Source organism: Silene latifolia, chromosome Y (assembly GCF_048544455.1).
Source record: "Silene latifolia isolate original U9 population chromosome Y, ASM4854445v1, whole genome shotgun sequence".
Classification (NCBI taxonomy): domain Eukaryota; kingdom Viridiplantae; phylum Streptophyta; class Magnoliopsida; order Caryophyllales; family Caryophyllaceae; genus Silene; species Silene latifolia.
The window spans coordinates 390,340,798-390,366,640 of NC_133538.1; the positions used below are offsets into that span (position 1 = coordinate 390,340,798).

A 25,843-nucleotide genomic window follows, 5' to 3' on the forward strand; every position below is an offset into this window, starting at 1 on the left:
TGCTTATTGTATGGTCAATACCGCTTTGTTGTTTTAGTTTATTAGAGAACTTTGAGCGTTCCTCTTAATTCTGATACAACCAATCCTTATTCTACCATGTTACAGTAATAGTGTTACGGTAACATCAGTCATTCATTAGAGTAACACAGTGTTACTATAACATCTACGTTTCATTATTTAATTCATCAAAGGTAGACCAATATTATTGTAATAGTGTTACTGTATTAATATTACAATAAAAATTAATTATTTCGTTTATTATATAAGACAGTGTATAATATAGTTCTTAAATGTAATGGTAAATATTAATTTTAAACATATTTGAAGTAACGGTGTTACTGTAATATCATTTGTTCATTAAAGTAACAATGATACACTAATTATGTTACTGTAACAACATTGATTCATCAAAGTAACACGAAAATAATGTTTAAAGTTCAAACTTAAATTATTTCCACTACAAAACGCAAGTGAATACACACCAGTCCAGCCGACCATGATATGCTAAAATGTTTTTGCAATATCACATCACAATAATGTGAAAAGTTTACAGCAAATATACATCATAATCACACATAATGTTAAAAGTCTCTACTAGCATTTCAACTTCAATAAAGTTTCCTTTTTCACTCCTATATTCATAACTGATTTGTCAGCGTCTCTCTCTTCTTTGTATATACCGTCTCTTTGCGTGACTTGTTTTATGTTGGTTCATTTCTCAAACCTTCTTCAAATTTCCTGACATTCAAAACAAAACATTGGACCATTAATGATTAAAATATTTGTGAAAGCCGATAATCCATCATTAGTGATCAACATCTCTTGTGAATTAATGTCAATGTTATACCAACAAATTTAATTGGATTAAATCACACAATATCAAATATACAATGTTGTAAAAATATTTCAAGTTCAGTTCAACACTAACAAACGATTTCTCAATAATATCTACATCATGGCATGCAGTAACAATGTTACAGTAATAGGTGTTGAGTATTTTACGAAAGTTAATTTAATAAATCGCAATTTAACAAGTACAAAATAAAACGAACATTATTACTAAATTTTATCATGTCTTAACCCTAATTTTTTCGCACAAACAGTTGGAACACATAAAATCGACATTAACAACAACAACAACAACAACAACAACAACAACAATATGAAACGAGAATTAATTTATCAATTTCTAAGTTAGAAAAAACGAACATACAATCAATTGACAATTTATTTATATAATTCTAGATCTAGAACAGCAGCAGTCAAATTAAACCTAATTTTTTGGCGAAAAATCAATTACTCAATTCGAGCAAAATATTAACTTTAGATCTACAAGAGCAACAATCAAATTAAATATTTTCTTCATATCATTCAAAATCGACAATAAAAACTTACAAATTCAATTTAAAATTATGCGATAACATTAAACACAACAAAAAAATTCTAAAAAATTCACATAAAGATAATCGATTTATACCTCTTTATTATGTTTGAAACGGAAGTATTAGATAGACTCGCGATTGAACAACTTGAAGATCTTGAGTTGATGTTTTTGAAGATTTATTGAAAAATTTGGTTGCTTTTGGAGTTTTTTTTCCCTAGTAAGAGAAAGTTTAGAGAGAAAGTTGTTCAAAGATTTGACGAGCGTCTGATTTTTTTGCTTCAGTTAATGTTTAAAGAGAGAGTAGGTTATTAGAGAGAGAAAATTTCTGATTATTATGAGACTTAGATGACCTGCCTCTTTGCTTTTTATTATTGTGTCATATTATTTGGGGCGACGTGGCTCAACGAGAGCCCTTGGATCTTTAGATCCAATGGTTAAGATTAATAGGACGGACTCACTTAAGATGCTGGACTCATAGGACGGACTCACTTAAGATGCTGGACTCACCGGATGCTCTCTCTCTCTCTCTCTCTCTATATATATATATATATATATATATATATATATATATATATTTGAGTCCATGAGTCCATAAAACAATATCACGCACTATACAAAACAATATCATGAATTTTTTATTTTTCGATTTATTTTTTAGAAAAGTTTTTTTTTTTTTGTGTAAGTTGTGATATTGTTTTGTATAACGTGTGATATTGTTTAGCATAACGTGTGATATTGTATTACAAAACAATATCACGATTTTTTTTTGATTTTTTTTAGTGTAAACTGTGATATTGTTTAGTATAATGTGTTATATTGTAAGTTGTGATATTGTTTAGCATAACATGTGATATTGTATTACAAAACAATATCACGATTTTTTTTTTTGAAAGTTTTTTTTTTCGAATTTATTTTAGTGTATGTTGTGATATTGTTTAGTATAACGTGTGATATTGTAAGATGTGAAATTATTTAATATAACGTGTGATATTGTTTAATATAACGTGTGATATTGTATCATGGACTCACGGACTCAAAAAGATAGGGTGGACTCATGTGATCCTAATTCTCTCTCTCTCTCTCTCTCTCTCTCTATATATATATATATATATATATATATATATATATATATATATATATATATATATATATATATATATATATATATATATATATATATATATATATATACTAGTTGGAGAGCCACGTGCTACGCAAGCGGCATCCAACTCTTATTAGTGATAACAAATAGCAAGCGAAGATCGGATCATTTACTGCTCTGTGTGTGTGTGTATATATATATATATATATATATATATATATATATATATATATATATGCTCTTTTGTACAAAACCTAAACCCTAAACACTAAAAAAGACCGTAATAATCACCTTAACCCACGGAGAATAAACTGCTTTTAGCTCAGATTCATATAAAGGTAAGAAGACTTGCTCAGGTATTGTCATCATCGACATAAAAAAAAAGAGTACACAAGATTCACTTGAGGAAGTTCATCCAAAACTAATGTGCTGATCAAAACAAAGTGGAACTTGAGATAACGGACACCAACTTATTACACGCAGAATTTACAAACCCGCCATCTCTTCAAGACATCTAGTGATCTGGGTGGCCTAAGGACACCTCATTATAATTAAATCTTCATCCCTAAACATTAGGAGAAACCCAGGAGTTGTATCAATCTAATTTAATTTGCAAGTATGTGGCATATGATAAAGTGTTGCAATTCGACTATACAACACTAAAAATGAGAGTTGGTTAACTGTAACAATGCAAAGGAAGCTGGTAAATGGTAATCTCATGTCTACAAGCATCATAGAAGAGCAAACATCGTTTCCAAGTCATTTTACCCACACACTAAAAATCTTGCTTACAAAGAAGCAAAGCATGCAAATATCAACAGGGGAAGACGAAAGAGAAAAATGCAGCAACATTTAACAATTTAGCTCATATCAATTTTCCGCAGTGAGTAAAACAAAAAATTGCATCGCCAATCTCTTAATCTCCTTTGCAGCTAGTTTACATCAAATTAAGAAAATTTCTTATGTAATTGCTAGTCCGTGTAATTTCAGTAACAAAATGATTTACGGGTCAGAGTGCAAGGGCAATGAACATAGGGAAAGAGATAAGAAGGAAGATTGTTCCCACTAACGGTATAGAAAGGTAAGAGTTACTCCGTAGTACACTCTTACGTCTATTAAAAAGGCCAAGAATAAGCAAGAGTGGCATGACTGTAAATTCAGGTTTGGACAAAAGGGGATAAACAATCGCAAAACTCTGACTCACTCACTCACCTATAAAAGCAACCAAGGTTTAAATTATTTGGTCGTGTTTGCAATTGGTTGTCTACAGATTGTAGTTTCCGAGTTCAATATGCTACACCTCATTACAGTGTCGCAAAAAAAAAAGGTAATACGGTAAAGAGTAATCTCATCAAAGCTAAGTATTCTTAAAGGGGGTGGTGCTACGTTGCTACTTATGTTCGTGTTGTTTAGAAGGACGCAAACCAGAAAAGAATACAAGAAATAATTTGTCACATATTCTTATCTTTATATCAAGTAAATAGAGCAAGACTAATTGCCCCATTAATGGGTCACACATACAATTGGCAAGTTATTTTGTTATCAATAGATACAAAATAAAAACTAAAGGAATAGCTTTGACAATTTTACTGAACCCTTTGTAAACTACATATAGCGCTAGATGAGAAATCCGTCAAGTATGACAGTTGCTAATGGCGAAGTAGAGGAGAAAGCATAATAAATGGGGAAGAAAGAGTAAGCAGTGACATATAATAAGAAAATAAGTAGGAAGTTGACTGAATATCGACAAGCCTATAAGTGGCATGACTGCAAGGAGCTACGCTTCAACCGGGTTACGATATCTTTACCACTAACTCAGGCGTAAGGTGCAAGTTAAAGTGTGATACATCTTGGAGAATGGGAGGTACGTATAATTCATATTTAAGTTTACGAAATTCACATAAACACAATATTTCAAAACTTTAGAGTATATAATTTACTAAGTAAAATTCATGGAAGACCCTCATCACATATAATGCCTTAGGAGGCGAGCTTTCTTATGATTCAAGTATTCAACATTTTATTTTCTCCTACACATTAAGCACATTTTGCAAATTCAACACATTCGCGAACTTTTTGAGATTAATAAGACTATAAGGGTCCGTTTGGATACAATTTTAGGAGGGAAGGGGAGGAGAGGGGGAGTGAGGGGAGGTGAAGAGAGGGGAGAGAAGGGGAGGGCAAATGGGATGTGGATGTTTGGATAACAAAAATTATGAAGGGAAATGGAAGGGGAGGAAGGAGGGAGATGAAGAAATGATTGAGGATTGAAGGATGATGGTGGTATAATTAGAGTCCAAATAATGTTTTCTTTCCAAATCTTGCCACCCTTGGAAAGATTATAATTTGTTCTATATGAGGGAAAATAAGTCCTCTCATTTCTCTCCCCTTCCATTTCCTTTCTCCCATATTTTTTATCCAAACAAGGGAAATTAAATCCCTCCCTTTCCCTCCCCTCCCCTTCTCTCCAATTCCTTCAATCCAAACGGACCCTAAGAGTATGGACTTCAGCATTACAAATTTTTGGTTTGGCTATTGGTAAATAATTTCATGGAAGGCTGAATTTCCCAGTTGATGATCTCTTTTGAACGGGATGCTAAAGGACATGTTCTATCAAATAAACAATACTCTATATGTCAATCTAACCCTTATATGCAAGCAACGAATTTTCAAAACATCAACTTCATAAAGTAAATGATGCAGTTTCATAGAATGAAGTTAACCAAACTATAAAATACCAGCCATAGGGATTCATTCACTAAGTAACACAAAACATAGCTAGTCAATTTAGTAGTCGAATATATTAATGGAATGGAATACACACATAGGTAAATAGTGTAATTAGTTAATTGGTGGGATAACCTCTAACTAATTTTAATGTGTAGGACACTCTCAATTTCTCAGGTTGAGAAAGGCGAATTCAATTTTTCATCTCACAAAAACAGTCAGGAACTCGAAAATTTATAAAGCACATCTACTCGAGCTACCAGCACTCCAGCAAACCAAACTAACAAAACTAACAAAAATGCGCGGGAAAATTCCCGGATAATTAATTCACAATGATGAAAAGAATTACCAATATAAAAATAAGGTAGGTAGAAAAGTGGCAGCACAAACTCCAGCAAAAAACGCCGCAGACGTACAACCACCAAACAACAGAAAATCGAATTGGAAAAAAAAAATTAGGACAGAATCCGAGTCAGTTGAAATCCATTTCCGAACCAAAACACCTGACAGGCCACGAAATTTAAATTTGGTTCGCGAAAATTAAAAAGTTAAGGAAGTCAGCGTAAATGCAAAACGGTTAATAATCACTAAATTCCGAAATAACAAAATACATTTTTCTTAGGCTTTTAATTGAACATTTGGAATGCACTATAAGAAAATCAAAAACATGTAGAAATGCAAAAGGCAAGCGATTAAAGAAGCAAACGTAAATCAGACGAAGTGTCAAGTTTAATCTAATTAGGCAAATAATCACAAACTTACCAATTAATAAAGCATAATGAGGATCGGTAGGTCGGTCCAATATAGCTATCCGATATAGCTGCTATAAAAATCAAAATAGAAACAGGTAGTATATAATAGAATAGAATAAAGAGGAAGGTGATAGAAAGACGACATTGTAAGATAATAGTTTAAGGAAAGTCATGTCGATACCTCGTTAGATATGACTATCCTGTGAGAGTACCATTAATAACATGATGAGACATCATCACAACAAAATCTTGTCTTCAGAGTTTTCCATGTAAGAAGGGCAAAAATACGGTAGATGTAGAATCCACATTGGTACGTGTAGAAAAGTTTCAGAGGAATCATGTATTTAACAATGAAACGGGTTTGTCACCTATTCAACAAAAGGCAGTAAGAAATTTTCAATGGGTAATTAATTATATATTTTAAGCTTATTTTTTTAAAAAAAAGAAAACAAAAAAGAAAAAGAAAACAAAAGTAGAACAATGAAAAATTCAATTACTAAGAACAGCTAACCAGTTCATAGCATATTACAAAATTTCCATATTACAAACTTGGTGGCAATCAACTTTAGTTAAGACATAATCAGCGCCCATACAAACCAGCTAGAGGCTTTTGAGGGCGTACATGTATCTTACATGACACTCAAAGATTATCGAATATATACCTGACATTATCACATTGACTGTGAATGAAACACATAGTTATAATATGGTAATGTTTTTAAACCTATTCTCAAAATTCTCTACATTTTAGTTGAAAATCCAAATATTTCAAATCTATTACTCTTTTTTTGTCCTCTTAAGAGAGCCTCCAGGTCTAAAAAGTTTGTGGCATTAGAGTCTGACACAACTATTCAGTAAGATATGTACAAGAGTCCAACCATATCTTAGTCTAAGTAGAGCGCCAACTGAATTCTAAATCTTTAAGATGAACTAAATGCTCATGTTCTTGCGTAAAGAATTTTGTTCATCTGTGTTATAGAAGCTGATAAAAAAAGAAAAATTACTAAAGATGAGGCAATTGAGGTCTTTGAAGGAATGACAATTATTCTAAGTCTCGAGTTTTTCAATAACAAAAATACAAGCTATCATCCATACAAAAAGGCGAAACAAGTAAAAATTAGGCCCTTTTACCGGGAAAAATATACGCACATATCCATTCAGTGCCACCTTTACAAAGTATACGGACTCATCATAGTCAGGGTTCCAACTTCTTGTATGCATAAATTAGCTATAGACAATTCCTTCATTTTGTGTTGCATCCAATTGCATTATGCAGATCATGGAGTTGTTAACACATACCAGAAAGGGTATGGTGTAAATTTTATAAGTCATTTTTAACTATTCGGAATCTTAGTCGGTGGCTTGGTGCAAGGTACTAAAACTAAGAACAAAAAAAAATCTATGACACAAGTGTATGCATACAACAACTCCAATTTCATGTTTTATGGGGTAGTTTATTTTATAGCTGATTGCTGAAATCCCGCGTATATATAATTACATATACGTTGTAACAAAAAAACGACCAAAAACAAATTCTCAAGAAGAGGAAACCACAAAATTAGCAGTGGGATTATAGGTGTAGCAATTCATCGAATGGGTGGTAGGCAGATTCATAAAATTCCAAACCCATCAATAATTGGCGGAATCCTAAAATATATGTCATCCCATCAGACAAAATATATAAAAAAATTAAATAACGAAAGCAGGAAACTAACATTAAAATATGCACCTTGTTCAGTGTTAATCAAAGGACATGCATCAACCACGCGAATTTTTCTGGTAAAATGTGGAGCAATTTTCAATAGTGACGAATAAAGGCAGCTACTCGGAGATAGATATCGGTGCGGATGCAGGCACCACTGGCAGCGTTCACCATTGATAGCTGTGAAATTCTCGAATATAACTATTGATAATAAAGAAGGATAGAGAAAGCGTAATAAATGGGGAAGAAAGAGCGAAGCGTCGACCCACAAGAATTTGTGATAATTCTAATTAATTAGGAAGCTTATGAAAGGCCGACGACATTTTTACTGGGTAATCGACTAATCGTGGTGTAAATGGCGCAGAAGAAATAGAAAGAGGAAATAAATAATAGGTGACAAGGATAGAAGCACTGACAGTAGCGAAGTAGACAAAAGGTACGTAATGAATGGCAAGACCGTAAAATCTGATGTCACATAGGGGTATAAGCAGTCTGAATATGACCAACTCCCCTCATTCTTTTTTTATATATAATACTCCGTCCACAAACCTATTTTCATCCCATTTGCTTTATTGCGATCTCCAAGATGACACTTTGACCGTATTTTTCGAAGTCTATATGTTACTTTTTTTCTTGAAATTTTTTTAGTGAAAGATGTCATGAAAATAAGTGTAAATTTTTTTGTTTTATAATCTAATAATTTTTATTCTCCAATTTCTTTACGGTCAAAGTTCAGAAACTTTGACCTTCCAAAAGATAGTGTATCCTCACATGATTTCATTAATATATATATATATATATATATATATATATATATAGAGGCCGGATCCGGTGAGGCACCTCATTATGGCGAGGCGGACGGACTCACCAAATTCCTTCATTAGACTTAGAATGGATCATTAGCGAGTCCAAATTGGGCTGAAATTTTGGCCCAAATATTTTATAAATCTGAAAATTTGGCATCAATTATACTATTCTTCATGGATAAGCTATTCTTCATAGACAAGCTATATCATTCATGAAATTGCAAAAAACGTGATTTTATTTGCGAAGATGACCACTTATAATTATAGCTTCTTAATCTCGAAATTTTTGAAATTTAGGGATTTTATTTGCGAAGATGTTTAACGGTATGATGGATCCTGAATTATTTAAGCTTGCACAAGAACAGATGAGTCGTATGTCTCTCGATGAATTAGCTAAGATTCAACAACAGGTTTGATTCGAATATTCTCCAAGTTTTTGTTGATTTTGTTGATTAATTTTGCATTGATTTTTGTTCTTGTGTTGATTTTTGCTTGTTTGATGATCGTTTTATTCGCGAGTTTAGAATCGTGATTCAAAGAGCGATGATTTGAAATGTGATCATCGTTGTTTGTGATTCGTGTTTGAGATTTGTTACTGTACTTGTTAGTTTGATGTTCATTGTTACTATTAGTTTAATCATGATATTTATTTGTATAATTGAGGGAAACGACACCGAAATTTGTCGAATTTGGTGTCTTTGATGAACATGTTGCGAAAGATCTAACTTCAAAGACATTGCTTTCTATTGGCTTTGCTTTTCTGTTTTTCTCACCGAAAATGCTAATTGTGTCCAAGAATCCTTCTCTTGACCGTGTAAAAGACATTGGTCGCATCATTCTTTTAATTAGTTTAATGTTCTCTGTATGCCTTTAATTGACCAAGATTTTCTTTCCTCATTTCACTAAACAACCTTTTCCCCTTTATCTTCTTTTGTGTAATAGCTCCAAAAAGACCAATTGACAAGCCACTCGTTTACGGGAGATACCAACAAGTGCATCAATCCGATATCATTGTCACCCAAAGTCCTGAGCCCTCTTCCTCCCGATACCCACCTACACCGTTGAAATCATCAATGCCCGTGTCTCTCGGTTGTGACATTTCTAACATACACATCCACCGTGGGTGGTTTAGCTCGCTTTGTCTCATTGACCCTCGCATCTTCAAGCGTATCAATTACAACGATTGCCTTGTCAATGGTGGCCACCCTCTCCCAAACGGCAATCAATTTCATTCCAAAGATATCTTTGACACTCGGAGTTACCCGCTTTGGTTATTTCAAATGCCATGAGTTGCTTGTGAAGTCCTTAACACGTATGATTAGCGATTAATTTTGCATTTTGAGTTGTTAAATTTTGTCCATAATTAGTCTTCTTGCTTGCTTTACGGTTAGTCTTGAAATCACCCAATTATATCGAGTAACCAAACCGATTCTTTGTGAACCTGCTTGGGGCTCTATATAGTTGTCGAGTCGTTGATAATCGTTTGTGTTGTGGTAGAATACACGAGGCTTTTAGTAGGGAGAAAGCCCTGATTTTGATGCGAAAATTTTGTGATGTAATTAGTCTACAATCTAGAGAGCATTAATGTCTCAATTCAGTCACAATTGTGTCCTATGGGCATATTTTTTCCTTATTTGGTGAATTTCAGACCTTATTTTGTGAATCTCGGACCTTGTTCAAAGAATCGAGAGCTTGTTTTGTGAAACTTGGTCATCAAAAGTGGTTAAAATCACCTTTTTTGCTCTTTTCCTTATTTGGTGAATCTCAGACCTTATTTTGTGAATCTCATACCTTATTCAGTGAATCTTAGGGCTTGTTATGTGAAACTTGATCATCATAAGTGGTTAAAATCACCTATTTTGCTCTTTTCTTTATTCGGTGAATCTCAAACTTTGTTTTGTGAATCTCAGACCTTGTTCAGTGAATCTTATAGCTTGTTTTGTGAAACTTGGTCATAATAAGTGGTTAAAATCACCTTTTTTGCCTTTTTCCTTATTTGGTGAATCTCGGACCTTATTTTGTGAATCTCATACCTTATTCAAGAATCTTAGGGCTTGTTTATTAGGTGAATCTCGGACTTTGTTTTGTGAATCTCGGACCTTGTTCATGAATCTTAGAACTTGTTTTGTGAAACTTGGTCATCATAAGTGGTTAAAATCACATTTTTTGCTCTTTTCCTTGTTTGGTGAATCTCAAACCTTATTTTGTGAATCTCATACCTTATTCAGTGAATCTTAAGGCTTGTTTTGTGAAACTTGATCATCATAAGTGGTTTAAATAACCTATTTTGCTCGTTTCTTTATTAGGTGAATCTCAGACTTTGTTTTGTGAATCTCAGACCTTTTTCAGTGAATCTTAGAGATTGTTTTGTGAAACTTGGTCATCATAAGTGGTTAAAATCACGTTTCTTGCTCTTTTCCTTATTTAGTGAATCTCAAACCTTATTTTGTGAATCTCATACCTTATTCAGTGAATCTTAAGGCTTGTTTGGTGAAACTTGATCATCATAAGTGGTTAAAATCACCTATTTTGCTCTTTTCTTTATTAGGTGAATCTCAAACTTTGTTTTGTGAATCTCAGACCTTGTTCAGTGAATCTTAGAGCTTGTTTTGTGAAACTTGGTCTTAAAATCACCTTTTTGCTCTTTTCCTTATTTGGTGAATCTCGAGACCTTATTTTGTGAATCTCGTACCTTATTCAAAGAATCTTAGGACTTGTTTTGTGAAACTTGATCATCATAAGTGGTTAAAATCACCTTTTTTGCTCTTTTCCTTATTTGGTGAATCTCAGACCTTATTTTGTGAATCTCATACCTTATTCGGTGAATCTTAGGGCTTGTTTTGTGAAACTTGATCATTATAAGTGGTTAAAATCACCTATTTTGCTCTTTTCTTTATTCGGTGAATCTTAGACTTTGTTTTGTTCCTCAACATGAAGGTGGGAAAAGATCAGAAGCTATATACACAACTATACTAGTAGAAAGCCAAATAACAAAGTGACAACTATTTCTTTTCAAATAGTAGTGATTAACCAAAAAATGGAAAGTTCCAAGGTAAGGACTAGAGCACACCTCGAGAATCAATTTCTTCAAATGCGTTCCTCTAATGGCAGGGAGAGCAGAGATAAGGGAACAACTCACATGATAAAAACTAGTTGAATGATTTAATTATTTTAAAACCAATTAGCTCAAATGGCAGAGCGTTGTGCAATGCACAAGGTGTGGGTTCGACTCCCATGTTGGTTATTGACTCTCAAGTACTTTCAAAGCCTAATTGGTATTTCTCTAGTGGACTTTTGGGTTTTGGCCTTTTCTCATCATGTCCAATTGCACCCAATTTAGATAATTTCTAACATTGACTTTACAAAGGACTCAAAATTGTAATCCTTTGCTCCTTTAGTGGCTCTGCACGACGTTTTGGCTTATGCACGCCGTTTGTGGACATCTAAGTTTGAGCTTCTTCTACTCTTCCTCAATTTTGCACATCTCGACGGATTTGGCTAACTCATCCTCAATGTTATTGTATTTAAGTTTAATACACTAGATTCTTAAATTAACTAGGCTATATGAGATTCGAACTCATACCTTTGTGCAAGATTTGCACATTGCTCTCCCATTTGAGCTAATAGCCGTTAAGATATACGAGTACATAACAAAGATTAAATAAGGGGGACCTTAAGCTAATAGCCTTTAGATGTGCAACAATGAAAAGTCTTTGCCAAGCTTAACATCCCGGTTTAAGGAGTCTCTTACAAGAATGATGAAAACACCGCCACTTTTATAGTATGCAAGAAGTTAAGTGTCCATGATAGCAAAACATTTCTGGTAGAGACACTATGTAATCTGCAAATGGCGAAAGTGTCCAATTTTGCAGAGCTGGTAATAAAATGGCTTCCAAGACTTGACCGTATACACAAAGTGAGTAGAGATAGTATGTATTCTAAACCAGTTTGGTAGGAAGAAGTCGAAAATGGTGAAATGACAATAATTGGAGAGTAGTAGCTAAAAATGAGTCACGTATAAAAGTATAAAAGACTCAAAGTTGAGTGGATTTCACTTATTCACTACAAGTATCCATTAAAACTAAGATGATATCATGACATGCAAATCAAGCAAATGCTTCAAAATCAATAGAACCACAAAATCACAAAACTAACTAAAGAATGCAATGTCAAAGCCAACAATCTCTCATAATGAAAAAGTAACAAAGAACTTTGACCTTCACCACTAAAGTTGACAAAAAAAAATAACGAGTTGCATTAACTATCAAAAAAAGCGACAAATTGGAAACATCCAATGCACACATAAGGAATTCTGAATTGTGCTAGGAATAAATTTTCCTTTTGGCGAACTTACCAAAAAAGAGCATATAGAAGCCGTGAATCCAATTCCAACCGAGATTCGATGCATCTTGCCCTTTGTTGTCCTTGGCTCTAGACTTTTTTCTTCTCGTAGGAACTGTCAAGGGCAAGGGCACCCCAGCAGCATGTAAGGTAAAGGTAAATTTCTTCTGTGTAGGAAATATAAAGGGCAACGAAGTTCGAAGAACACACAAATTAAATTACTTACTTTGAACGCGCATTGATCCACAATCTGTCTAAGACATTTTAAACTCATCTCGCACTTTTTTCAGCTCAAGCTTCAATTTCTCAGTACCAGACATGTAATCTGGATGGAAGTACTGCAATGTTGTTCATAGTTAAGACATTTTTTCATCAAATCATGATCACTTTAGCTCTCTCAATTAAGAAGCTATAAAATAGCGTTGAAGTAGCTTACCAGCCACCTATAGCATGTTAACGGTTAAGAAGCAAAAATAGAGGACGAATTGATATCTGAATACCCCAAGAAAATACCTTAATGAAATACATATAACAAATAATTACCTTTTCAATTAAATGTTCCCGGGAACCCAACCCGGACTATGCAATTTCTGGGCTGCAAAAAATAGAAACCATGAGTATCTATTAGTGCTCTTGTTATTCTATAAGCTATTGAGCGCCATCAAAATGAGCCAAGCAAACAATCTCGGTTAAATCAAAACCTGAAATATACAAGAGCAAGTATCTTGGAATTCCTAGCAAATCTCATAAATACAAGACTGAAATGCCTACTCCAGAAAGTTAAATTCCATACTACAAAATGGAAATGCCCAACAAAGAATTTATCTCACTCTCAACCCATTTATATTGTCCTTACTTTACTCGATAAATCAAATTATGTCGACTTTGACCAATGTTTTCTCGTAGTATACTATACATACACCTTTCACAAAGATACTCGATAAGTCAAATTATTGTCCTTACTATACATACACCTTTCAAAAATGATAAGGTGTATGATTCACGAAATAAGAAATAAATAAATTTCATAAGTAAACGATTTCACACATTGAGTTCCAAATTTCACAAATTAAGGTGTAGGATTCACAAAATAAGAAATTAAAAATTTCATAAGCAAACGAATATGCAATTGATTCTACGGAGTATTATACTAGCGATCTCAAAGTTAAACAAAATTAAAATACGTTAATTAAAAAAAATGTGATCGTGAACATATAAATCAAGTCGTCAAAGCAATTAAGCAAAGGCAAGTTGTTTACTCCCATCATTCCGAAGTGAACCAATTTGTAAATATGCAATTGATTCCAAAAATATTTTGATACATGATGCTGCACTAGACCTTTAGTTGCCTAAAACTTACAAGCTGTCAAGTGAACCAAAACCAACAGCCATACCGAACCTAATCGAAAGAAACACGACATAGATAACAATGAGACCGATACCCAACACCTTATTCGGCCGCATATCATTTTGAGGCAACACAATCAACGCATAGATGAGGCCGTCTGTGAGAAACCCGATTGTCAAGAACAAACCAGCGTCTTGAGGTATCACATATGGTTGGAACCCGTAGACCAGGCTCCAAGCACTAAAGAAACTCTCAATCCTATGTGTTGAACATTGGACCTGCATAACATCCTGACATTACGATCCAGTACTCCATTACGCTGCTCATTGCAAACGATGAGTTTAACATTAGATCATTCATCGAGTTTGCCCATGCTAATATTGTTACGGCCAACATTAAATCAACAAAAATTAAATCAAATTAAAAACTTAATTAGAAGCAAATCAAATCAACAACAAATACGAACTAATCAACATCGAAGAAATGAAATGAAATGAAATGAAATGAATCAACATAATCAAAATCGAATCGCATAAACTATCAATCAGCCACGCTAATGCATCATCATAGTCGATTTCAAAAAATCAACAATATGCAAATTCACTAGAACATCAAAAACTATGTTGATAGTGCAAAAAAGAAGAAATGGAGAAGTGAAATTGTGTACCGTATTGAGCAACATCGAGGTTGAATTCATCGAAATTAGGATGAATCGAAATTACCTAGATCGGAAATTTAGGATGATCGAAATTAGGATGAATCAAAATTGCCTAGATCGGAAAATAAAATAGATTGACGATGACAATCAAAATCGAGGGCGAAACATCATTAGATAGAGTGAATGACGATGAGTCAAGAGAGAGAAAGTGACAGAGCGAAAATGAGTGAATTTGAGGCGAAACATCGATTAGATAGAGTTTTGTATGGAACACGTGGAATTATCTTGTTGTCTATAGGTTTTAGATCCGACGGTTTAGAAGGTGTCCAGCCGCCTCACCCTAAGAAGGGTGCCTCACATGATTCAATCTCTCTCTATATATATATATATATATATATATATATATATATATATATATATATATATATATATAGGCAAGTTCAAATGAGTCCACCTAAATTGGTGAGTCCACTAAGTCCTAAACCTAGCCATTGATCTTGTAAGATTGATGGTTGAGATTTTAAAATTTTAAGATTGGAACTTTAATGTTTTATAAATGAAACTTTAGTTTATGAGTATAACGTCAATTCTTTACATTTACAACTTTATTATTTAAGGTCATTTTATAAATAACAATTTAAATTTATATTAAAAAAATATATGTTAAAAATATAAAAAATGGTTTTTGAATAAAACTTTAGTGTTTTACGAGCGAAATTTTAATACTAAAAATTAAAACTTTAATTTTTTTAGACAATTTATTATATAAAAATTTGAATTTATTAAATTTATCTGATTTATAAATCTAACTTTAATGTTTTACGAGCGAAACTTTAATAGTAAAAAGTGAAACTTTAATTTTTTAACATAATTTCTAATATAAAAAATTGAATTTTTAACACAATTTCTAAAATAAAAATTTTAATTTATTAAATTTTACTGATTTATAAATGTAACTTTAATATTTTACGATTAAAACTTTAATGGTAAAATTGAAACTTTTATTTTTTTAGAGAATTTTCTAATATAAAAATTTAAATTTATTTAAATTTATTGATTTCTAAGTGTAATTTTAATGTTTATGGGTGAAACTTTAATGCTAATAATTGAAACTTTAATGTTTAACGGTTGTAACTTTAGTCATAATTTTTGAAAATTTATTCTTTTAGAATTGTGTCTTTACATTGATTTAAATTTGTAATTTAAGTCCTTGCGTATAATTAGTCCCTATCAACGTAACTTTTGTCCGTATAATTAGTCCATATCAACGTAACCCGACCCATGACCACCAGCCACCACCACCTCTGACCCCCAGCCACCACGCACCACCAATTTAAAAAAAATAAGGAGAAGGCCATGACATCACCACAATAATCCTCATCCCCACAAATGACTCGCCACCAACAACAAACACAATAGATCTGAAAAAAAAAATAAAAAATAAAAAAAAAAGAGAGAAAGGAGAAGGGACAGGCGGCAGCCACAACCGCCACCAAAACCTCCTTTGTTGCCGCCGCCAACAACAACAAACTTACTTTAAAAAAAAAAACACTGAAAAAACGAGTCCACCGGCGACTCCTCAAACCATCGGCTCCCCTAATGCGAAAGGGAGAAGACGAAACAACCAACAATAAACACTTTTTTTCAGATCTGAAAAAAAAAAGCAAAGGGAAAGGACGAAGGCGCGGCTGTTGGTGGTGCGTGGTGGTAGCAAGTAGATAGGCGTAGTCGTCGTTAGTAGTGGTGATGTCGTGTCGGCGTGGTGGTTGTGTATGGCAGTGGTGGGTGTGGGGCTCAGGCGACTCGGTGGTGGGTGAGGCGTGTGCGGCCGCAAAAGGAAGCGGGTGTGGGGTTCAGGCGATTGGATGGTGGTGGAGGCGTGGCCGGCTATAGAATGAGGCGTGGGCGGCGGTGACAGTCGTGTTTGGTGGCGGGATATTGTAGTTCACTGTAGTGGCTGCGGAGTTTTAGAGAGAAGGTGGGGAGGAAGAGAGAGAAGTGAGAAATGTGTTTGTAAGGCAGGGAAATGAAATATTTAGGGTTTGGTTGTGTTTTTATATAGGGCTTTTATTTTGATATTTAATCTTAACCATTGATTTTGTTATAATCTAATAGCTAGAATTAGGACTTATGGACTCACCTAAGAGAGGTGGACTCATATATATATATATATATATATATATATATATATATATATATATATATATATATATATATATATATATATATATATATATATATATATATATAGTCGGGATCCGGGGAGAACTACTAAATATTTGAGGATTGAATAACGAATACAGTATAGCGCATTATGCTAAACAATATCACTCGCAAATAAGGTAACAAAACAAGATGATTATTTGTTCAAAATTCATAAACGCGTGACAATTTTTTTTACTCTTTAATTTCTCTCTCTAAAAACTTAAAAAAAAAACCAAGAAACTGTCAATTATTTTGGCAAATCACTAACAGTTTACGAAGAAATACTAATCATTCTTCAATACAAATTACGTTTATAGCACAAATCAGGTACAGTATCTACCTTAGTTCTCTCGAATACTTGAATTTTAGTGAAATAATTGTTAAAATTGAGTATTTATGCAGTTGTTAATTTAAGTATGAAAATTATTGCTAAACTTGGTTAATTTCTAATATTTTTCATATAATTGTACAAATTCGTAGTTGTTAATTACATGTTTTTCTGTTGCAGTTGTTAACTACATGTTTTTCTATTTAAATCTCCTAAATTAGGGTTCATAATTATTTGATTATGAAATTTTGGCGTCTACAGTGTTCGAACTTGAAAATTAGGGTTTCGTATTATTTTTATCTAGTAAATTAGGTTTTAAACAATTCAATTGCGAAATTTACGTTTCAACACTATTCGATTGTGAAATTGAAAGTTCAACCTTGTTTATTTGTGAAATTTTAGGGTTAAAAACTGTTTAATTGCTCTCTCTCTCAACTTGAAAAGGTTCAAAATTGTTTATTTGTGAAAATTACGGTTTCAAATTGTTTGAATTGCGAAAATTAGGGTTAATTGTTTGTTAAATGTGCACAATTACAGTTTCATATTACTGAATTGAATTTGTTTGACAATGCGGTTCATGAATTGATGGTTTCTGTTCAGTACAATGAGTAATGTTGATATATGTGTTGGCTATGATAAAGAAAACCTTGTAATACTGTTATTTGTATGCTGTGATATTGAATGTGAAAATTAGTGGTAGTCAATCTTCATGGATTTTGATAAGTTGTAATATTGATAAAGTTTAACAGAAATACAAAATTGTATACTCCTTTAAAAATACTTATAACCAGTGACATAAAATAGTGATGTTTTTTTGAATAAGGTGTGAAATTATTTCTAATGAAGTGTGATATTGATTAAGCAGAATGGACTTGACAGCTTCCGAAAAACCTAAGAAAACATTCGGTAGAAAGAGGTCATAAACAAATGATGAGGTAGAACAACCACCAACCAAGAGGTCAAAGGCTGCTAACAAAAATAAAAGTAAAGATGACGAAAGGGTGATACAAGATGAAGTTGTAGAGCAGCCTGTCCTTAACAAAAAAAAAGGGACAACTATCAACAAAGAAATCAAAGTCTGCTAATAAAAATAAAAGCAAATAAGACGAAATGGTGATACAAGATGCAGTGGTAGAGCAGCCTAAGGTCAAAACACGAAGGGACAACCATTTAAGACTAAGTGTAGGCCACTAAAGTTGGTTGAGTTGATTAGCAACTTAAATGAAGAACAAAAAAGTGTTGTTTTTGATATTGGGTTTGGTGGATTGTTAGAGTTAAAACTAACAAAAATTCCACATGGAATTCTAAAGTTTCTTCTGAAGGCATTTGACTACACATGCAACATGTTCAAAATAAAAAAGTTTGATTTTCTGTTGACAAAAGACGATGTGCATGACATATTTCAACTTCCTCGAGAAGGTGTTAAAGTGGACGTTGCTCATATGGGAAACATCACTGCTGTGACGGACACTAAGCCGAAAAATGCATGGAGAGCGAAGTTTGAATTGAAGAGTACTTCTGCTCCAATTATGGTCAAGGATGTGCATGACAAATTGATGGAATGTAATGATGCTGGAGATGAATTTAAAAGAATGTTCATAATTTACATAATGTCTATTTTCCTAGCACCATCTTCAAATAAATCGTTGGGACTTAAAACTGGTAAAGGCTGTTGAGCATGTGACAAGGATAAGCCAATTTGATTGGTGTGAATACGTATTTGACGAAATGGTTAAGAGTATTAAGGTGTTCAAAGAAGGTTGACACGGCTGTCGCAACCCTATCAAAAATAAATCCAACTGGCTCTAACTTATGCAGCAGAGGCAAGTCGGGTATCGTATCCACAGGGAGGCGGTCACTATCTACTCGTTATTCGGTCTGTCTAAGGTCACAAAACGGGGGGTTTGAGTTGATTCCCGAACTAAAAGCAATGAGAATAGTAACAAGGCAAAAGTGAAAGGGATTGAGAGAAAATATAGAAAGAGATACTAGGATGTCGGTTCACCATGATATCACACAATTCTGAAGAACATAGGTCAGTCGGTTTGATGTGAGAAGGGTAAAGGAAAGGTCCTCTCGGTCCGCTATCCGCCCTAAAGTACTACTAGCTTAGCTTTCACCCTCACTAGTGTAATCTATTGTTCATAGCAGGTCTGTTCATTCCAATATCTCGATCTAGGTCTGAATTTAACCAGGTTAACTAATTCAGTTGCATGCATTCAACTAAACGATTACAATTATATTGCTATCAAACAATTCTCACAACAATACCTCCTAACCAATTAAAGCATCAACGATTTACTATCATGGCTCACCTAATCCTAGCATTAAGGAATTAGCTACGCATAATAACTAATGCAACGTTGGAGAAAGATAAAGCAATAGCGAGCATAGTATAAAGCTGAAAGGAAGAGAAATAATCCTAGAATAAAAGGGGAGAAGGAATTACAAAAGTTCAGATCCGGAAAAGAGGAAAGTAACGTCTGATTAATGCCGAATGAAAAGATAATTAAACCTAATTCTGCCTCTCCTATTTATAGGGGAGATATTTATTAAACCTAAAACACGACGTATGATAGTAAAATCTCGCGTCTAATAACTTGTCACTCGATCGAGCATGTCAGAACCACTCGATCGAGCAACTTCCTGCAAAAACCTCTCGATCGAGGTACAGAAGTACAGGATCGAGGAACTCCTATTTAGCACCTCTCGATCGAACATGGAAGTTATTCGATCGAGATCTTCTCATATGTATTCCACTCGATCGAATAGAGTAAATCAACAAAAGACTTCGATCGAGCATCTATCACTTAGCCAGCTCATTGCTTCGTTGATTTAGCTTCCAAGAAGACTTCACGCATCCCGAGGCATTAGTATTTCCGCTCCAAATCCACTCATCGCCTAAATTCAAGCTAAAAGGACAGTAAAAGGCTCGATTATGCTACATTCGGTTCCATTCCGGCAATTAAAGCCAAAATAACCAAAGTAGAATATTCGGGGCATTTCGTAGCATAAAACTACGGGAACCGCATAGAAATACGTGCATAAGAGGCCAGAAAGGACTATACAAAATGCACGTATCAAATCTCCCCAAACCAAACCTTTAATCGTCCTCGAGTAAACCAAATGCAAACTAATGGAACGGGATAAAAAAACTCAGAGCCAACTACAAATGCCCACTTAAACCGATTTAATGCAAACAAACTGACACTAATAGCAAAACAGTCAAGTGCAAACGAGTTGTAGGATGTTTATAAATAAGCTGAACTGTCGACCTTGCAAGACCTTTAATGATGGACTCTCACGGGTCACTCTTCTCTCATGAAGCAAAGGGTAAACAATTAAATGTAAGAGAGAAAGAAATATAGTCGCTCACCTAAACTACGACCCACATAAACATGCATGCAGCTAATATGATAAACAATTCTAACTACCATACATACATTCCAACCGAACAAGGCCCCATCACATCCGAGGGCTTACAAAAATATGGTAAAGTGAGGCAATGGTTAAGAAAAGGCAAAATATTCTGGAAATGTGAGGTTTATCAAGCTAGCAACCTAATCAAAACCAAGCTAAACAGTATCCGATTCTTAATCATTAGAAATAAGCATAAATGCCCTCGATTGGCATTAAAAACTCACCCAACCGAATAATATCAACTCCCCATGAAATCAAAATAATGCATAGGAACAAAACCGGAATTAACCAATCTTTTTTTTTCTTCAATTTTTCTTTTTCTTTTCTTTTTCACGGTTTCTTTTTTTTTTCTTCTTCATTTTTCTGTTTTTTTTTTTTTCGAATTCTTTTTTTAACTTCTTTTTTTTTCATTTCATCCTCCTTCTCCTTCATAAATTACCAACTCCAAATAAATACAATACAAACCAAACTCGGCACGATAAATTATATACCACAAAAACATACACTAAACTAGCTTGATAAGGCAGGCTAAATTTGGAATGTAGTTAAGGGTCAAAAGGCAAATTTGGCTAAATGTGGGGTTAAAAGGGTAAAAATGAAAGGAAAAGGGAATATAAGCACCTCCCTGCATGTGACACCAACCACTAACCCGAATGTATGTAGGCAAAAAGTAATTGAATTTCATATATGTGCAAATTAATGATACATGCTATGCAAGGAGTAACTACTCATAATTCTACATGAACTGGTCATAAATGACACCAGTTTTTAAGGCTCTAAAACTTAAAAAATATGAGTGGGTTGCCCAAATTTCAGGTCAAGTCTATTTGTTCAGCTAAATTTTAACATAAACTCGTAGATATGCAATGAGACAAAGCTAATAAGATTTCAGTTTTTCACAAGGCTTAAGCGAAAAAGGACAAAATGTAGTGCAATTTCATCATTGAAATCCACCGTTCCGACTCAACCTATATGCAAAAATAGACGTGAATTTTTTGAATTTTTTCGAATTTTATAATTTAATTTTTTTTTTTTGAATTTTCCATCATTTTTTGAATAAAAGACAATGCATACAAAAATTAAACGTGATAACAAAAATTCAATAATAACAAAATGCAGACACAGATATGGATGCATACCCTCCCCAAACCAAACTGTACCATGCCCCCATTGTACCAAAAATAGGGAGAGGAAATGCAAACTGAAAAGAAGAGTGAAGATGCGGAAATCATACAAGATAGCGTGAAGTAGGGACCTCCCCAAACCAAACAACATGGGAGGTCACAAACAGCTTCATAGCAGCACTGGAAGCGAATCAAAACAGCGAACTCGATTGAGAGGATATAGTACTCGATCGAGTACAATGGGTTGCGGAAGTGTTTGATCGAGGAACAAAAGAGCTCGGTCGAGATGTACCTGCAGACTACAAATGGCGACCAAAAACTAAGTCTAAATTGTTCACAGTCTATGGTTTGAAAACCAATTATTGCAAGTCCAACAAAAATGATGATGCGTATGACGAGACGGCGCATCATAAAATTCAAAGACAAGTTTGTGAATAATTGAGTAGTAGTGAAAGAGCTGTTGAACCCAAAAATTCAAGAAGTATGCATGATCTCGACTCAAGAAAACGAGACCCGCATGGGAACGCACTAAGAACCGTGGGGTCCAAATGTGCCGCCCGAAAAGAAGAGGCGTAAATCAACCCTATAGAAGAGGTCGTGTTTAATTTAGAAGACCGAGTGATCTCAAGCCCAAGTAATGCATTATTTAGACATAAAATTGGATGGGCTCAATTAAAGAGAAGGAAATATGCGCAATTAAGACCGAGTTTCGTGGGAACTGGCGTGAAGACCGTGTGAAGGCATGAGGCTGGCGGCACCAACAAGGGGCGAGGAATTCCCATTTAATTTTTAGCATTTTTAAAACTAGGTTGAATAAAAGTTGACAAAAGGGTCTAGGTTGGGAGTTCTATGTGTTCATTCATCCTTGAACTTACAAACTAGCATTAAATGCTTGCTTGGAGGCCAAGGCTTTTGTCCTATATAAAGGACCTAGCCTCCTCATTTGTAATGATCAAAGAATTAAGAAAACCTTTTAGAGAGAGAAACTTGTGTTTTAATCTTTTCAAAGAGTCGATGCTTTCGAGTCTTGTCTTGAACTAAGGACGTGCTCCGCAGTTTAAGTCGAATTACTTGACGCGTTTTCGAGTAATTCCCCATTGTTATCGCTATAGGTCTAGTGATAGCAAATATCCCATTGGGTTGATTTTCTTCACAAGAAATCGAAACAAATATCCTTTTTTCTTGCACAACATAAACACAAAAACCAAACAAAAAGACTTCCGCTTCGCCAATATCAAGCCAAGTGACACGAATTGGTCGGGTTGCACCTAGTGCATCCGGGTCTTTCGCCTCACTTGATTTCACAATTAAATCTTCTGCTCCGTATACACATCAAATGAAATGTTTGAAAAATCAACTAAAAAGCTTAAACTTCGGGTTGCCTCCCAAACAGCGCTAGTTTCAGATAGGTCCCAGCTCGACCTTCTTTCTTCATCCAGCTGCTCTAGTTAGTCACAATCAAAGCAACTCAAAGCTCTTAGTAACCGATCATATATCTGCGCATGTGCTACACAAAAGCATAAGTAGCACCATAATGTAAGAGGAGCATAACACAACAATCTGTGGTACCGTCTCAATCTAACAAATTTTCGATGACAAATGTGGTGAAACATTATTAACTTATTTGTCCAAACGGGGGAGGGTAGAGCATCAAAACAGAAAGTATAAGTCAAATGAGATAGTTTACTATCAGAAATAACAATAATAATGACATTATTATTAACTACCTCAGCTCGGTCGCTCCTAACGTCACAATCATTGGCAAAAGAATATAATACCTCTACCGTGCTAGGAACATTCACTGACTCAGCTACCTTCTCGTTTTCCTCCCTTTTGGGTTTTGTTCCATATATCGCGGCCTCTAAAGCATCCAGCTCGGCTTTCCAAATGGGGGATTCACCATAATCATTGTCTTCTTCCAAATCGTCATCCGAAACGGACCTAGATGACATAGCATTGCTCTCCATGGCCAAATCACTCGATCAAGAATGAATAGTGTTCGATCGAGTGATTTCTTCCTCAGTAGTACTCGATCGAGCACTCACATCTGGTCGATCCAGCAAATCCTCCTCCAAATTGTTCGATCGAGTATAATAATCTGCTCGATCGAACTCCTCCTCATATAATTGACTCGATCAAACACTATAACTAGTTCGATCGAATTTTTGATGCTGAACCGTGGTCAAGTATTCGAGAAATGCTTCGTCTTCATTAGCACCTTCAATTTCCGAGTCATACATATCTTCATCATCAATAGACAACTCAGGTCTTTCATGGGAAATACTACTGTCAGTAAAAACCAGCATATACCGTCTCTAAGTCCTTAGAATCTGACTCGGCAACTAATTGAGCTAGTTGAGATTCAAGTAGCTTGAGGTGAGCCTCTCTAGATTTCTCAGTTTCTTGCATTTGAAGTGCAAGTGCCTTCACCAAAGGCTTCAACTCCGCAATTTCTTCATTCTTTTTAACGGGAGGAGGGGTTTGTTGTTGCGGTGGCTAGATAAATGGAGGCTTTTGGTAGCCTCGTTCCTGAAACAGATGTGGCGGCACATATGTAAAGGAATGGCTAGCTTGTCTACGCTGCCTAAACGCATAGACTTCGTCGTTCTCTGCCAAACAAATAATAGCATTGTGCCCCGCAGCACCACATCTCTCACAGTAGACCACCTGTTGTGCCACAGGATGGAACACAAGTGGAAGATCAAGGGTACTCAAGCCTTCTCTTTGATGATCATTTACCTAGAACAGTCTAGGTAGGACCTGTAGGACCTATCAAAACAACACTAGAGAAAAAGATAAGAACTGCCTCAAGCAATAAATTCCTTGAGGCTAGAGACAAGACAAAATTAAAACAAGCAGATAAAATAGTTGCCTCCCCGGCAACGGCGCCAAAATTTGACACGGCTGCGCAACCCTATCAAAAATAAAACCAACTAGCTCTAATTTATGCAGCAGAGGCAAGTCGGGTATCGTATCCACAGGGAGGCGGTCACTATCTACTCGTCATTCGGTCTGTCTAAGGTCACAAACGGAGGGTTTGAGTTGATTCCTAAACTAAAAGCAATGAAAATAGTAACAAGGCAAAAGTGAAGGGGATTGAGAGAAAATATAGAAAGAGATACTAGGATGTCGGTTCACCATGATATCACACAATTCTGCTAAAGGTAGGTCAGTCAGTTTTATGTGAGAAAGGTAAAGGAAAGGTCCTCTTGGTCCGCTATCCGCCCTAAAGTACTACTAGCTTAGCTTTCACCCTCACTAGTGTAATCTATTGTTCATAGCACGTCTGTTCATTCCAATCATTCGATCTAGGTCTGAATTTAACCAGGTTAACTAATTCAGTTGCATGCATTCAACTAAACAATTACAGTTATATTGCTATTAAACAATTCTCACAATACCTCCTAGCCAATTAAAGAATCAACGATTTATTATCATGGCTCCCCTAATCCAAGCATTAATGAATTAGCTACGCCTAATAACTAATGCAACGATGGAGAAAGATAAAGCAATAGTGAGCATAGTATAAAGCTGAAAGGAAGAGAAATAATACTAGAATAAAAGGGGAGAAGGAATTATAAAAGTTCAGATCCGGAAATGAGGAAAGTAACGTCAGATTAATGCCGAATGAAAAGATAATTAAACCTAATTCCGTCTCTCCTCTTTATAGGGGAGATATTTATTAAACCTAAAACACGACGTAAGATAATAAAATCTCGCGTCTAATAACTTGTCACTCGATCGAGCATGTCAGAACCACTCAATCGAGCAACTTCCTAAAAAACCACTCGATCGAGTTACAGAAGTACACGATCGAGGAACTCCTATTTAGCACCTCTCGATCGAACATAGAAGTTATTCGATCGAGATCTTCTCATATGTATTCCACTCGATCGAATAGAGTAAATTAGCAAAAGACTTCGATCGAGCATCTATCACTTAGCCA

General features: G+C 34.7%; 1 long non-coding RNA gene across 2 annotated transcripts; it reads right to left on the reverse strand.

Moving 5' to 3' along the window:
* Nucleotides 1–466: 466 nt before the first annotated feature.
* Nucleotides 467–8,049, reverse strand: LOC141634372 (uncharacterized). 2 transcript variants are annotated; one of them, XR_012539100.1, is made up of 4 exons: nt 7,695–8,049; nt 6,147–6,333; nt 5,976–6,036; nt 467–738 (listed from the first exon to the last, which is right to left on the reverse strand). It is a non-coding gene; the product is annotated as an uncharacterized LOC141634372 (long non-coding RNA). The 2 variants fall into 2 exon arrangements; XR_012539099.1 differs by lacking the exon at nt 467–738 and having other exon boundaries at nt 5,814–6,036.
* Between the last annotated feature and the right edge of the window lie 17,794 nt (nt 8,050–25,843).